Source organism: Nomia melanderi, chromosome 9 (genome assembly GCF_051020985.1).
Source record: "Nomia melanderi isolate GNS246 chromosome 9, iyNomMela1, whole genome shotgun sequence".
Taxonomy (NCBI): Eukaryota; Metazoa; Arthropoda; class Insecta; order Hymenoptera; family Halictidae; genus Nomia; species Nomia melanderi.
In genome coordinates, this window is record NC_135007.1 from 5,502,367 (window position 1) to 5,518,056 (window position 15,690).

At 37.3% G+C, this 15,690-nt stretch overlaps 1 protein-coding gene across 9 annotated transcripts in view; it reads left to right on the forward strand.

Moving 5' to 3' along the window:
• Nucleotides 1-12,796: 12,796 nt before the first annotated feature.
• LOC116431258 (glutamate receptor ionotropic, kainate 2) overlaps nt 12,797-15,690 on the forward strand; it is a 206,837-nt gene continuing 203,943 nt past the window's right edge. For 8 of the 9 annotated variants that reach the window (XM_031986396.2, XM_031986397.2, XM_031986398.2 and 5 more), the window contains exon 1: nt 12,797-13,061. The gene's annotated coding sequence lies outside the window, so the exon portion shown is untranslated. The remainder of the gene's footprint in view (nt 13,062-15,690) is intronic. The other variant, XM_031986404.2, reaches the window with a different exon arrangement.

A 15,690-nucleotide genomic window follows, 5' to 3' on the forward strand; every position in this document is an offset into this window, starting at 1 on the left:
ATTTGGTAATTTTAACCGAATAACGTATCTACGATAACTGCAGCAAATTTGCGAGTTTTTTCCGCAGGATGCTATAAATCGCCGTTGGCACGGATCAATTGTTCCATGGCACGTCTTTAAATATGATTCAATTCCATTGCCAGGAAACGTGAGACTATTCTCGCATAATCTTCGCGAATTCTTTCAACGCATTGATTCCAGATGAAATGATCTGTATTATGCGATTTAACTTAATAGAACTACCTGGCGTGTACGTCCGTACTGAGTAATCTGAAGAATATGTTAAACGAGATTCTTTACAAAATTTACTCGTCAACGAGAGTGAAAGATATTAATATCGAGAAGGAAAATATAAATAAATTGGAGAATCCATGAAAAGTACGCGTTATTATGAACAAATAGAATTATAGTTTTTAAAGAATATTTAATTAGGTTTTATGGAAATAAATTGTAATTATAAATACTGCAATATTTATAACGTTCTACGGAATTGTATTAGTTACTAATTGAATTGCACTTGTTTGGTTTCTTTCTTCTATTGAAATACTATTAAATTCAATGGCACCAAATATTTAATTTATTGTCATTATAAATGATATAAAAAAACATGTACTATTTTATTTAGCAATTTCAACAATAAATGTATAAGGATATATCAAGTAAATGTTAAAAGATATTCTAAAAACATAAATAAGTCAGAAAAGAACAATAATATTTTTATTCTGAAACTTCACTTTCAAGAAAATCGAGTTCTAAAATGAACCATTGACAAGCATGCTGTTGAATAAGAATCGGTCAAAAGTGTCTGTTCATGACTTATCATTTCTACTCCCTAAATCCCGATGCACGCATGCCCAGTAAATCCTCAAACTCGGTTTCCTCAAAAACGAGGCCCGCAACGAAAAGATTTTATTCTTTCTTTTCAACTTATTTTAGAATATAGACTAACTTCCTATGCTTTTATACCATCTGCCCCGACACATTCCGCGTGCAGAATTTTCTTTATCATATTTTCGACACCTGAATACCAAAAGTATCTTCCCCAAAGTCTGTGACGTGTTACTCGATTTCTTCAAAAACGAAACCTGTGACGAAAAATCTTTATCCTTCCTTTTTGACTTATTTTTGCGTGTAAAATAGCTTCCTACAAATGTATAGTATCAATCCTGATACAATTTGTATATCAGGTATTCATTATTATATTGTCAATATGTGCGAGTTAAAATTCTGTTCCAAAGTGTAGCACGTATTATTTAACTTATCTCTGAATATACAACAATTTCTTGTATGATTATAGCACATGTCTCAACTTTGCATACATGGATATTCTTTTCATAATTTCAATATTTAACCTGTAACTGTGGAATTTTATTTGAAAAATCTCTCGTTTCGCGCGCAATAAAATAAAAAATGTGTGTATTCGTCAAACACAGGATGAATGTACCTAGGGTATATTTTAATAAAAAAAAAACAAGGCAAAACAAAGAAAAATTGCATGTTTATCTGAAAGAGCAATGAATTCATCGTTGAAAGGATTAGTATCATTTCAAGCTTTAAAATGACGTATGTACACGTCAAACGCAGTTAGCTGGTTAAATACCAAAATCTCTGTTAAACCTATTATCAGCACCAATTTCACAGTACAATAGTCGAGCAAGGAACACTGTATAAGCCTTTACCACAATTAACACCATCTCTCTATACGCACGCGAGATTCACCCCCCCCCCCCTCCCCCCACGGTCGATCGAGATCAGACGGCTCGTTAGCGAGTACTTTTTATAAATTATGGCGAGACACTATAGACCCAGGTCACGGCCGGGGTACGAGTATCATTATCTTCATCAGTTACAGGGGATTCGACATCAAAGGTTGTTACGGTAGATTGCATGGAATGCCGTCACCGTGCAAGACATTGCCTGGAAAAAGACAAAGAAGACTAGCGAGTAACGAACGTCGTGATACGTGATGCGTGTCGACTGCGATAGAAAAAATGGCTGGGGAAGAGAGAGTTATCGGAAATATAGGCTGTTCACAGGTTAAAGTTCACAATTAAAACTTTTAAATTTCAAATTTAAACTGTTTTAAGTTTCGTTTTCGCATTTGAAAAATACGTATTTATTCTCTTGTCCTATAATACGTAAGACTCGTGAAGAAGTCTTGAAACTAAACTTAAAACAAATACAAGTATTGTGTGTTTTTTTCGAAATCAAACATGATCTTCCTTGTGTGAACATTTAATTTTAATAATAAGCATTGTTTTGTAATAAACGCAGTATTCTTTTTTTCTAGTTAATTATTAAAGGTAATAAAGCTTTGAAGAATTTGCTTTGAAGCTGTGCTAGTTGCAAGAGAGATCCTAAAGTAAGGAATTAAAAGGTTAATGTCGGATTTCGTCAGTCCGCTATAAATGAAGATTAAGAAATCGAACGGGTGCGAGAGATTTGCCGCGCCTCGATTGGAATACGAAAGTTTCCGTTATAGTGGGAAGATGCATCACACGTCCACGAACGCAAAACAGAAATCCAACTGGCGTTCGTGACTGCGCACGGCGACGAGAATCGCCTGATAACACGAAGACTTTACGGCCGGACTCCGATAGGGACCAGAGAGTTTCGTGAATGGGATGTCAGCGTAGCGGCTTCCCTTGGATTTATCTGGATTTTGCATCCCGCCAGCGGACTGCATAGTGCACGGTGATTGCATCCCTATCGTAACTCGGCGTTTGCTTTCAGCGTTGTTGCATAAATTTGTCTTGACGATTATTAAGTCGGTAAAGTTTCATGTTTTATTAGAGCACATAAAAATAACTGACCGTGTTGAACTGAAAGAAAATTATAGGTCGCTTGTCAATAAAAGTATGTACCAATCGTATACGCGTACGTTAATTAGTTTCTTATACGTATTGAATTTTATGCTTTGGTATACTCAGACGATGGCGAAAAAAAGCAGGAAAGATTAATAGGTTATATATCCTCATTTTTACTTGACGATTTTATTTTCCTTTTTAATGATTTACAGACACGGTGTATGTGTACAAACGGGATATTTGTCGATTAACATTTTATAGTACAATCATGTATGATTGATAACTCTATAAAGAGTGTACCATATAGACATTCGAATAGTTATTTAAGTTATGCCAGTTAAACGTATTTTTCTCGAAAAATTGTATTCTTTCATAGTGTTCGAATTAGAGAAAGAAATTTCTTTTTAAAGAGGAAAAAGAATGGAACATTTACTGTGCAAAACTGTAAAAGATCCTAAGGGATTTACTTATTCTCCGAAGATTGAAAATGGGTAGCCGTCTTCAAAGTCTCAAGGAACTTCAATCACCGAAATCTAGCGTCGTAGGAAAGCGAAGATGAAGTTTCTTGTTGTACTATTTTATGTAAATAATGATCTTGGTGTTCCAAGACGCTCTAACGTCATTGTAAAGATATACAGATACCCTAATCGGACGGAAGTCGGGCATTGGACGAAGATTAATGACTCCGGGATAGTCGCTCTCGCGAAGTTCCTTTTTCCTTATACAATTTGTACCAGATCTGCGATCGATGCTTCGCGTAACATAACGTGACCAACTATCGTGTACTCCTCAATAGCATTTAAAAACTCTCAAAAATAGTGTTTATAAAACAATCACGCCATCGTCAAATTAATCATTAATCGAAGACTGAAATGTACAACAAATTTCACATATTCCAGGAATAGTATATATTCTGAAATCATCTATAATTTAAAAATGTCTCCCGAAGTTAAATATTTAACGTAATGACGATTTCTAACATCAACACTAAAACTACTAAACGAATCAAAATGATCCATTTCTGATTTCTTCACTTTGCAGTTATTAAAAAGACAACAGATGGTTCTCTAAGAAATTATTAAAGAAATTAATTTAGCATTACGCGAACCGAATTATAAATCAATTAAAGTCTCAAAAGTGCACTCTTGAAGTTTCTATAGAGGAATTTTAAGAAGTGAACTTAATTGCTCGATACTTTTAGTTTTAAAGGAAACAATTTAATAAATAATTTAAAAGTATTTGTCGTATAGATAATCACTAAACGTGGCAACAAAATACCAGGTTCACGATATGTTTGAAACTATATTTCGAACGAATAAAAATTTTCTTTCGATACAATAAACACGAAACACGTACGTCGTAACTGTCCCTTACCCTTCCAGCACATCCGAACGAAATAGTCGAGGATTTTCTTTCAACGAGCCCACATTACACTCATTGTTTTTGTTACGAAATTGCCTCGCGGGATAGAACAGCGCACGTATTTACGAATTCCCCCGACCGAGAAATCGACGACGGAACAAAACTCTTTGACTCTGTGGAGAAATTCCCGCCACGGATAAACGTTTTTCCGCTCGACAAAGTCGCACTGAACTGCACGGAAACACGCGCGGCGACTGCACGGGAGAACGAGGTTGCGAAAATTTCGTGCCTGACTATAAGGAACACACCGCTTTGCTAGCGAGCAATTTTCAAAAGTTTCACAGCAACTTTTTCTAGACTGCGACAAGACGTCTCTGCCTATAAACGTTGAAGAATAACATGCACAAAGAAAGGGGAACGCGAAATTAACGGAAACGAGTTACGCGTTCGATAAAGTGAAAGCCTGTTTCTCAAGCTTCCGCGTCTCTTCCTCGCGTTAACAAATTCACACCATCGCATCGCTCCCCGTCTTATCGATCCTATGCGATGCCAGCCTCATTGGTTTCCCATTCGTTTTCGTTACGATCGTAGCTGTCTTCTTCCCGCTCATTTAATTTGCCCCTCGAATACCCGAGACCTGTCGAATTCGTTTTCCATTAAACGCCCGTTAATATTCAATTTGACGTTCGTCTCCTTTTCAGCGCTACAATAGATTTTCCGGCGTCCGTAGAGAAGTTTGAATCACTCTGGCAATCGTAAAAAATGTGAGGAGGACCTTTTATGTACAGAATCAAATGTGAATAATTAAAAATGATTTTGTTCGTCATACAAAGAGGTAATGAGAAGCATTTGGTAGCTTAATGTACTTGCAAGAAGAAGAAACAGTAGATAGCCTCAAAAAGTAAATTTCTAACATTATTATTCATAACCTAATTAATACTAGTCTAGATTTTTTGACGTAATTGTCCTGGTCAATTAGGAACGGTGAAGACTTTTCCCGTGTGAAATCAAATCTGAATGTTTAAAACTAATTACGTTCATTGTAAAAAGAGATCGTATAATACTTTTGGTAGTTCCTATAATAATAAGAAGAATTATAAATGAATACCTTTGGAAATTAAATTTTTACGATCAATATTTGTGACCTAATTTATTCCGTCTACAATTGGTGAAGTAATTGCTCCGGTCCCAAATCCGATTCTCTTTTTTCCTCGCATAAAATCCAACGAAAATTCAGGCCGTAGTCGAGAAGCGACTGGCCCACAATTACACAAGGTACTGTGCTTTTATGCACAGCTTAACTAGCAGCTTATCGTTTGGCACACGAGGAGGGATCGATCCCCAGGCATCGTTGCAACAGAGGATTGTTCCGGCCGGCCTCCTTGTCGTGAATGCCAACTCGGAGGCACGAGTAATCTAAACCATTCCGAAGATAACGGAAAAACAATACTGGGCGACAACCTCCGGTACTTGTCCAGTCGATAAATTTCCGGGCTACATACTACGGAAACATGGGCGAGCATGGCTGATATTCTACAGTTCAGATAAGAAACAGACCTTTAATCAGGGGCACCATGCCAAATTAACCGGTGCTCGCGGACCCCGTTTTGTCGATCCACGTGGATGTTATTACTCTCAACATTAATAAAACGAAGATAAATCTAATTTGGTTGCAGACTTGCATAATGGTCTCAATGTTTATCAGAAAAACCGCATTGTTTGAGACGACAAGACACAAGTATTACGTATTTTCCTCTGTAACTGACTTTTTGGGTAAAAATATGAATTTATTTAGAGGTTACGGTAGCTATGTAGGAAACTAGTTTTAAACAAAATTCCCCATGGGTGCTGTATTTTTAATTTATACTATTAAGGCTTTAATTCAAAGTTAATTGATTTTCGGTTTTTAATAAGAATGCTTCAATTTTAAGGTGCAATACTCAAATTTTGTAAATTTTAATTTAAAACTAGTTTTATCTCTATGAGTTTGTAATTATAATTACTAGGCTAACTTATTAAAAAGTATCAAATCGAAATAATAAGCATATACAAGTTTTAATCACCATGCAAATGAAATCTTGCTACTTTTTATAGCAGTAAATCTTAGACAACTATTTGTAACGTTAATGAATGCAGTAAAACCACAGATTAATGATATAGTTTATACGAACATTGTAACCTTTACAAGATTAAGTTGAAATTGTTTACAAAGTAGTTTATCGAGTGAAACTAAGAGGCACATAATGGTAACACTAAATCTCGGCGTTAACAATTCTATGATAGTAAAAGAAAAATAAATTACGTCTGTGTGATAGATTCACGGCCCCTGGATCTCGTCCAAAGTATTCTTTCCCGTCAGAACACTCGCACACTAAAATATTCCTACAAATCGGCTGCCACCGTTCTCCTAGCTAAATGAATTTTACGCGCGCACCGACTTTGTTGTTCAAACATTCCGGAGTATTCATTATTCCAGAAGACTGCCGTTCGGGTCGATTGGAGTTCGCAAAAAATAATGGTTTCAGAATGATGGAAGTGGCTTTCCCGGTATCGACTAGCAGCACTTTTAATTTGCTTGAAAAACGACGGGAGGGGAAACAAACTTCGAAGCCGTACTATCTACCCATAAGACTAGGTTAATTAAAGTGTAAATGTGTTGTAAATAGAGTTTGAAAATGTAATAAAGAAATAAGAAATAAATTTAGTCGTCAAACACTTTACCGACTAACACTGGGAATATTAAAATTTATAATCAAACATTACAAAAAACCTATCTAATCATTTCTCATATACGTATATGCACTGTTGGCTAAAAGTTTTAAAACATTTATACTTTTTAGTTAAGCAAATATTCCTTTCATAATGTGTTAAAAGCATCTGCCAATGAAAGAAGCTTACTGAATATTCCTATCACTTCGTAAAGAAATCATTTTTTTATTCCACATTTTTATAAGGGTCTTTTATTTATTAAACTTTAATTACATACGGTCTGATATTCTTTCAAATTTTTTAGTTAAAAATAAATTTCTACAAACTGCAATCGGAAATATTAGGCCATGAATATTTGTAGAAATTAAATCTATATATTCGTAAATGCAAAAAAATCGCTTTATTTAGTTCATATTATTGTAACAGCGACGCAATATGAGTATACATATAAATCCTGGATCGTTTTAAGATAATTTCATCCTCTTTGAATCAACATAGCCAACTACAAATCACATGTTGCGTGTGTGTAAACTCCATTACCATTAAATAATGGACCCCACGCCGGTGAAAAGTTTTATTGAAATCACCAGGAAACCATTCCAACATCTCCCGTCCAAAAAGGTAAAAACTAATTTCAATATTAAATGTTGATAAAGCCTTCCCCAAATTGTGTCTAACTCAATTGCAAATACAAAGATTAATAAAACACGCAGACCACTGATTAGTGACAATAGTGGATAGAGTACAATAAGGCCCGCGACTGCAAAAGCGTCGATATTATATGCAGCATTTAATAGACGAACCGTTTGTATGGTAGAACCGGTTATAAATTATGTCGGCCGCATTGTACCCAGTTTTCTGCTCGACGAATTACGTTCTCCGAATTCTATTCTACACGCAGACATAACTGCAATTTGTTCTCCATTATACGTGACCCGCCACGCTTTCTATAACGCATAATGAGAATCCGCGTTTCCTGATGTTAATTGACCGCCACGGCAGCGAGTCCTCCAGCCAGCCTTGCTCGTACAAAATTCTAATTTTGAGCAAGACGGAAAGCAAGCGGCGCGATTAATTAATTACATAGCGATCCCACGTGGAGGAAGTCACGGAATGTCGATCCGTTGCTGATAAAATTCCCCAATAAATTAGCGAGAACAAATGCCCGCTTCACGTGATGCTATCGGCGCACGCAACGGCCGCGGGTCCGTCTCCACGCAAAAACGTTTTCGTCCCGGGCCGGAAAACACCGGGAATTTCCGTCGGATATTCCTCGAGTTCCCGAACGGGAATGAAAGACGGAAGCGGAAGTCTCCGATTTAAATAAGCCTGCAGTTTGCTTTCATCTCGGAGCACTGGGTCATCTGCATCTCGTAGCAACGAACATACACGCCCACGCCCACCCACCTCTTTGCGTTTCCGCAACCGTTTATCTATCCCTTCGTCTTCCCGACCTTCATTTCAAATGTCGCCACGTGAGTCCTACGTGATACGAAGACATTTTTGCTCAGAAACTTCTCGAGTGCACTACGGAACTAAATTTCCCGAGATAAAGATTGAAATGCTCAGATTCCCTATGAATGTAGGAAGATTTATGGTCGTTGGCGTCCATATTGGATCATGGAAGCGGAAGTGAGATAACGCGTAAAATACAGTATGAAAGGTGAGAATTGTCGAGGGGAAAGGAACTATATTTTACAGCCAGAAATTTAACAGCAAGTTCGTGCGACCGTGAAAAATATAAAGCGGAGAAAGAAAGGGAATTCCATATACAGGGGAACGCGTTAGCCGGCTTTGGAGGTTCGGTGAAAGTTGTTCTGGAAACGGTAGCCAGATCGAGCGGGCCGCCATCCTCCGGAGATATTGGCAACTACTTGTCCGCCGGAATTCCAGCGGACGGGTTCCACGGGACAAGTTTACCGGCAGGTTCGTGTCCAGGCTGAGTCTTGTCCTAAGCTACAGGAACATAAATGTCGCGGAACCTGTTGCGCCTCGCTATTTGCACACCGTCGCTGTTTGACGCTTGGCCGAAGTTAGGGATGCACTCCTTTTGCTGAGAACTTTCGACTTGCCAGAACCCGGGACGCCCTCGACTCTGGCAACAGCTACTCAAATTCTTACCGAGCAGTTCCTAAATTATACACCGGAGATTAGTTCTCCGTGAACTCGGAATTAGAATCGCTCACTTTCGCGAAATGTGAAAGAAAGTGGCCGCGTGTAATCGGTAACTTTCCACTTTTTAAATAAACCTAAACCGCATTAAACTTTAATAATCCTCACGTAACACCGTTAACTCGCGACTAAAGTCCGATGGAATTCGGAAAAAGTTCTCACGCGCACGCGACTTTACGCGCTCCGTCTGTTTTGTTATGGTTTTGTAAGTGGTTCTGCTGAACGTTAGTTAGACATGATACGCTTGTTCCACCTAACATAAAGCTTCCTGTAACGATATTTTCATTTTATGTCTTTATATATTGACTAAATATTTCATGTATTGCGTGTGTAGTATGAAGTGCAGTATGTTGAATAAAAGTTACATAAAAGACTTTGCATGAAGAGTTCTACACAGTCTTATATTTCGTTTTCAATATTTATTTTGAACTTCTTTCTTCTTCTTAGTAACACGTTTATTACAATGATTGACAAATTTTCCACTTTTCTGAAAGACCGGCGTCGAGTCTGTAAAACAGTCATTATTTTGGAAGATTTGCGAAAGTCTCCTAACAATTCTCACCGTATTTTACTTTAGCCTTTCTCCTCGCAGCTACCGTAAAACTTCACGAAAGCAATAACGACTTTTCAAGTAACGTCGAAGTAAAATTCAATTTCCCGGCGTTGTATTGTTCAGCGGTGACCAACGATGGAAAGGGGGATGATTTGCAACTTCTAGTCTGCGCTCCTGTTAACCGTTGCAGATCACCCGTCCGCGATGCATCAATTATCTGTGCCTTTTTTCTCGCGTAACGAATTTAAATTGACTCGCCGCTCTCGTCCCGCGTAATTCCGCTCGTTAAATATTTAATGAAAAACAGCCTCGCCTCTGTAAATAATGCTGTTTCTGTGAGATGAAAATCCCACGGCAATTTCGTATCAGTTAACGGTGAAGATTTACAAAGCGGGACCCAGTTTTGGGAGTTTACGAGAGTTTCGAAGTAATGTGGCGCTAGCCGTTACTAATTTCGACGGAAATTTCGAAATTTTATACGCGCGTTTATAAGTTTCCACCGTTCCATCGTAAAGTCGGATATTTAGATACACGATGCACTTGAATACAGGAGTATTCGTTACGGGCCTATAAAGGAAATAAGTTACGCCGGGACTGGTGCATTTCTTTATGTGCACATAAATAAAACTAATTAACAGCCGTACTATTTACACAATTCAGTTCTGAAATACAACTGAATTGTTCTAACAGTGAAATTCTTCGAAGCCTGAGTAAAAATAGATCCAGGTGGAATAGCTTGAACAATTGCAGTAGAATATTTACTGTTACTCGTAGACGAGGAAACGAACCACTTCAATTTGACACGGCTGCAGCTTTTACGATAAGAGCCTGGAAAACTGATTACTGAAAATGTAAAGTTTTAAGAATGAACGCGGGCAAAGATGCGTCGCAAGGCGGTAGTCGTACGAAAGTCTACTTGTTATTACCCATTTTAGTACCCATCCCCCTGACAAACAAGGAACACGCGTCGTAAACTCGAGAGAGTTCCCGGTAACTTTCTCCGTGATCAACTAAGACTCGGCCATAACATGCGTTCTATCACATTGTGATAAATTTCGGAAAACGGGTTTATGCGGCTTATCCTCATCTTCCGCTGTAACTTTGCATTTTCTGGTTAAGTATATTGAAGTTAAGGCTATTCTCAAATGTTAAGACAAGAGAAACATAAACACAGTATGGTTAAAAAAGAACAGATGTGAACTTTTCTTTCGTTACGTGCATTGTTAAAAGAGTTTTATAGACATTTTTAAACAAATTTTTATGGATTTCCGGAATGATTCGGAATTTTATTATAGAATTTTTATGGTAGCTTCATTGTATGTCAACATTGAAATTTATTGGAATAACTGCAGTAATCAATAAATTATGTGTCATCAACATGTATTATTTGTTCCTGAAATTATGACCATAATTCAACCATAGGAACACTATGGAATACAATAAAATAAGCAATTATACGGACATCCATCAATTTAGTAATAATTTTATGACAAAGGAAATAAATTCCCATTCGGTCCCAATTTCTCTACATTAATTCATAATTATTCAATAAAGTAGTATAGCCGTTATATAACCTTAATGAAATATTAATAAATTCCGTGAAATATATATATGCATTAAGTCCATGCTGATTTTTATTTTCGCTATCAGTGGTGAGTATCACTGAACATGACCATTATTGTCGTTGTATCTTGATCTCCTGTATTACTTTCCAGGACATCTTTATGAATATACATTTTTTTAAAAAGTTTTTATTTTTATTTCTTTATATTTTCTTAAAGTATCTTTATAAATTTCATAGTATAAAGTGACACACTTATGAATTTCTCTCTTGAAGTTTTATATATTTTCATTATGAATTTTCTAACTATATTACAGTAAAACAAGTATACAATATTTTTATGTATGCAAATTTAACATCAATATGAGAAATGTATTGAAATATAAAATATAATTCAATTTAGTAGTGCCTTTAGTGAAATGTTAACATGTTGAAAATATCAGTACAGAAAGTAAACGTGCGTAAAAGTAAAGAAAGTGTTATATTGTATGAAAATTTGCAGTCTAGCGATGAAATGTGTACATTTCTATAGAGAATTAAAATTTGGTTAACTTTTAACTATCGAGGTGAAAAAGACTTACACTACAACTATTCTTGGCATGTGAGATCAAAATGCACTTTAAAATGCGAAAAAAGCATTGCTTAAAATAAAATTAAAAGAAGTTTTACTTACAACTTTTTTAATGCATTTTCCTTACTCACCAGATCAAAGAAACGAGCGAACAACATTTATTCCAATCAAACTTCTTCATTAATTTCTTTGGGCTACAGTTCATTGCCACATATTTTTTCCCTCAGCCCAACATCAGTAGTTATAAGTTAGATAATACCATTATTTATGAATTATAATTTGGGTGAATAGATAGCACGTTATCAAAATTAGAATGTTCTAAAACAATTTAAAGTGATGAAAAATAAATATACGAAGGAACATTTGATTTTGAACACATTTGTTTGGTCCCTAGTACCAACATTGGTAGTCAAGGATTAAAATTGGCATGTTCGCGACCACGCGTAACATGTCTGACACAGCGCTTTTTTCAGAGAGCCTAGCGTTACATCTGCGTAATGCGGTTGATTACCGTTGCTACGATGATATTAACATCTATTTGGCGCATGCTATACCCTATTGTCGCTTTAGCTATATTAAAATATCACACATATGACATTTGCATAAAATGTTTTGTTTCGTTTATTTGTTATGTTTTAATTATACGAATAACACTATGTGTTAACACTATGTGTTAACACTAGAACTATCGAGCATTTAATACGATTAGTATGTAATCCATACAAGAGTTTCAACAATAGATTATTTTCAATTTCTTCAGACATTCATTATAGTGTTCAAGTGAAACTATTTATTTTTAGGATCATTCCGAATATTCAATGCTTTTAAGATATCAATAATTGTGAAACACAGAAATCGAAACCTGTCATTTTGACTGGTATGGTAGTTCTAGTGTTAATGTCCTCTAGGATCTACGATTAGTTTACCCTGATTCGTTTAAAGGTCCTCAAAGTTCGAAGCACGTGGTATTGCATATGCGCACTAGTGATAGGAGCACGTGGCCGGCTCGAACCGCGAGTCGGTGGGTTTCGGGTGGTTTCGCGAGCCGACGATCAAAGGACCGGCGGCAGTCGCGCGCCGGCCGCTGCCTCGAGAGGGTGTTTGTGTTTATGTTATCGCGATGAAAATTTGGCCGCCGTAGAGGTTATGTTTACGCGTGTCGCGGGAACCGGACCGAACACGCATGTCTTTCCGTGTTTATCTTTTTCTCAAAAATCGGATTCGTCGCCTCGCGTACATCGATAACTAACCTGTCGGTCCTTTTCCATTATTCGTTTACCGTTCGAGAAACAACCTCACGACGTGTGACGATCGCTGGATACCACTGTAAGTACAAGCCTCAATCCAGTCACTGTCTTCTTTAATAAAACAATTTATGAATTTCTTTAATACAATCACTTTTTATGACTTGGAGCTGACGTTGTTAAAAACGTGCTTTTACCGAAACCCAAACATGGCGACCGACATTTCCATTTATACAATCATATACGCTACTATTTTGAACGAATTTTGTCTTATACATTCAATAAAATATTGGTACAATTATAAACAGGCAAGTTGAAATTGAACATGTTATTCGTGCACATATTTTATGAGTTTCTAATCTTGGCACAACTATTCGAGTATTACACTCAAGGTAGCAGATTCGTCATGGACGTTAATTAGTTTACTGTCAAATCACTTTGCAATGTTTTTATACCTTCGTTGTATATATTTTACTCCAGTACAATTTTCTTGAACCATTTCGCACAATATTATTTTACGATTCAAAATCGTATATTTTGACCGCTATTCCTTTCAACTCCAAGCCACTCAAAGCTTTTGTAAATCCAAATAAACTCCAAAGAAAATGATCAGTATCACACGTGCTTTTATCGTAAGGCGCATCGAACCAATCTCGCCTCGCGCACAATACGCGCATCTTAAGTGTAGTTTAGGTCATGCATTGCACACGTGAGGGTGCACCTTAATCTCGAGCCATTTTAATCTGCGAATACCCTATTTCCTATTGAACTCTCAGTAATCCTTTGTTTCTCGAAACATTGTAATTTCGTTTCGAAATATCGAAGCTGGTGTCGTCGAAGAAAAGAAGCGACAAATGTGACGTTGATTTATAAAACGCGATACGATCTATTGCGTATCACCGGAAATCGACGTCCGTCGTGGTTTATCTCGCAATAAATGTAATCGAAGGAGAACAACGCGATGCGTTCTGCCGCAGTATATTTTTCCATCCTTCGAAAATGGCTTCACAATATTTTTTCCGCGGAACTTTGCTTCTGATTCGAAGCAGCTTCATTTCCGTGCAGTTCCGCCGCGGAGCGAGATTCGAAAGGCCGTATATAACGCGCGCGAATTCTGGCCAGAACAATGGCGCGAGTTTTAATATTGTTCGACCGCTCATAACCGCCGCTGACCGTGGATGAATTACGGCGGCGGACGTGTTTGAATACCCGACCGTTGATAACAATTTTGCAATCGGCCGTATCCGGCCCTTTTCCATCGTGCAATCGTTACGAGCGAATAAATTATGCGATACAAATGATGGCCCGGAATGCACCGGACCGTAATTACTCGATGCGATTTGTCGAGAATTCGATGGGCGATGATTTGAGCGCGGATCAGCCAGAAACCGAGCAGCCGATTTTTATTACGAAATACACTGACCGCGTGGACTGGTTGTCTGATGATAATTCCCAGGATCTACTGTTGGAATGTATTGTTTAACCGCTGGACTTGAATTGTTACTGTACACGGGATAACAATTTCGAATATAAACGGTTTAACATTTCGGTGTAACTGTTTAACATTTCTGTCTAGAAATTCTGCTTTCACAAAGTTATGTTGCGTTACTGATTTTCGATTAGTTATCGGTGATAGTGCGTTATGCTGTTAATTGCGGTGGGATGTTACATAGTAGGTGATTAATGTGTGATGCGTTATGTTCGCTTTGTAGAGGAAAATTTTGTTCTTAGCACGAGAGAATATACATATATAATTCTGATGAAATACCTAGTTAATTTATATTACAAAAATGGGGACAATCAGTATATTTTTCTCAAATGATGTTTATAAATGACGGAATAATTTTTATAGTTCTTAAGTTTTCAATTTTTGCGTTTTATATCGTATTTTTCATCGGATAAACAAAATTCAGAGATATCATTCCGAAGAGAATATGACTAATTTGATTTAGAAGTTTCTAAATATTACAAGTATATATTTGTAATAATTAAAGAATATTTTCTAATGTATTTCAATGTTCACGAATGTTCCGGCGTATTTATCCACAATTAAGCTTCAGAGGGTTAACATGATGCGCACATTCCTTTGGTTTCTACAATGCAAATGCCCTATAAAATTGAGTTCGTTTCTTTTGATTAGTTGGTTGCTATCACGGATCCAGTCCGATTGTAATTACGATTGGTTTTGACGCCCTTAATCGTGCCGGAAATGGGAAGAGCAGTGTGCAATCACTGTCAGTCGTCCGATCCAACGCCATGACACGGACATTTATAAACTGTTTCGTAATCGAGAGATTAAAGTGCGTCGAGGGCAGGTGGAGGCAGGCTGTTTTACCCGCTGCTTCCCTTGCAGAACTGCCTGAGTTTAATTCGATCTGGTGTTCCGGCTCCGAATGATACGCGCGACGTCAAATTTCGAACGAGGACGACAGGCGGAGAGAAAACACTCAGCCTCTTTATTAAATTTCCGTCGAGACAAACCAGCACGAATCGTTTCCAGCTTCTCCGCTTGAGCTGCATTTATTGTGGAATATTTTCATCCGATGCTGGGAAACACGGAAGCTGGGCTGTAAAGCTCCCGCGAATATCGAAGTCTTTCTAAGTTCTTGAAGTATACCGACGTATCGTTTGAACGCGTTACGAATATACGGGGTGTCATGTAACCGGTAGTACAACCGCATAGGGGCTGATCCTATATCAAAAAATAATCC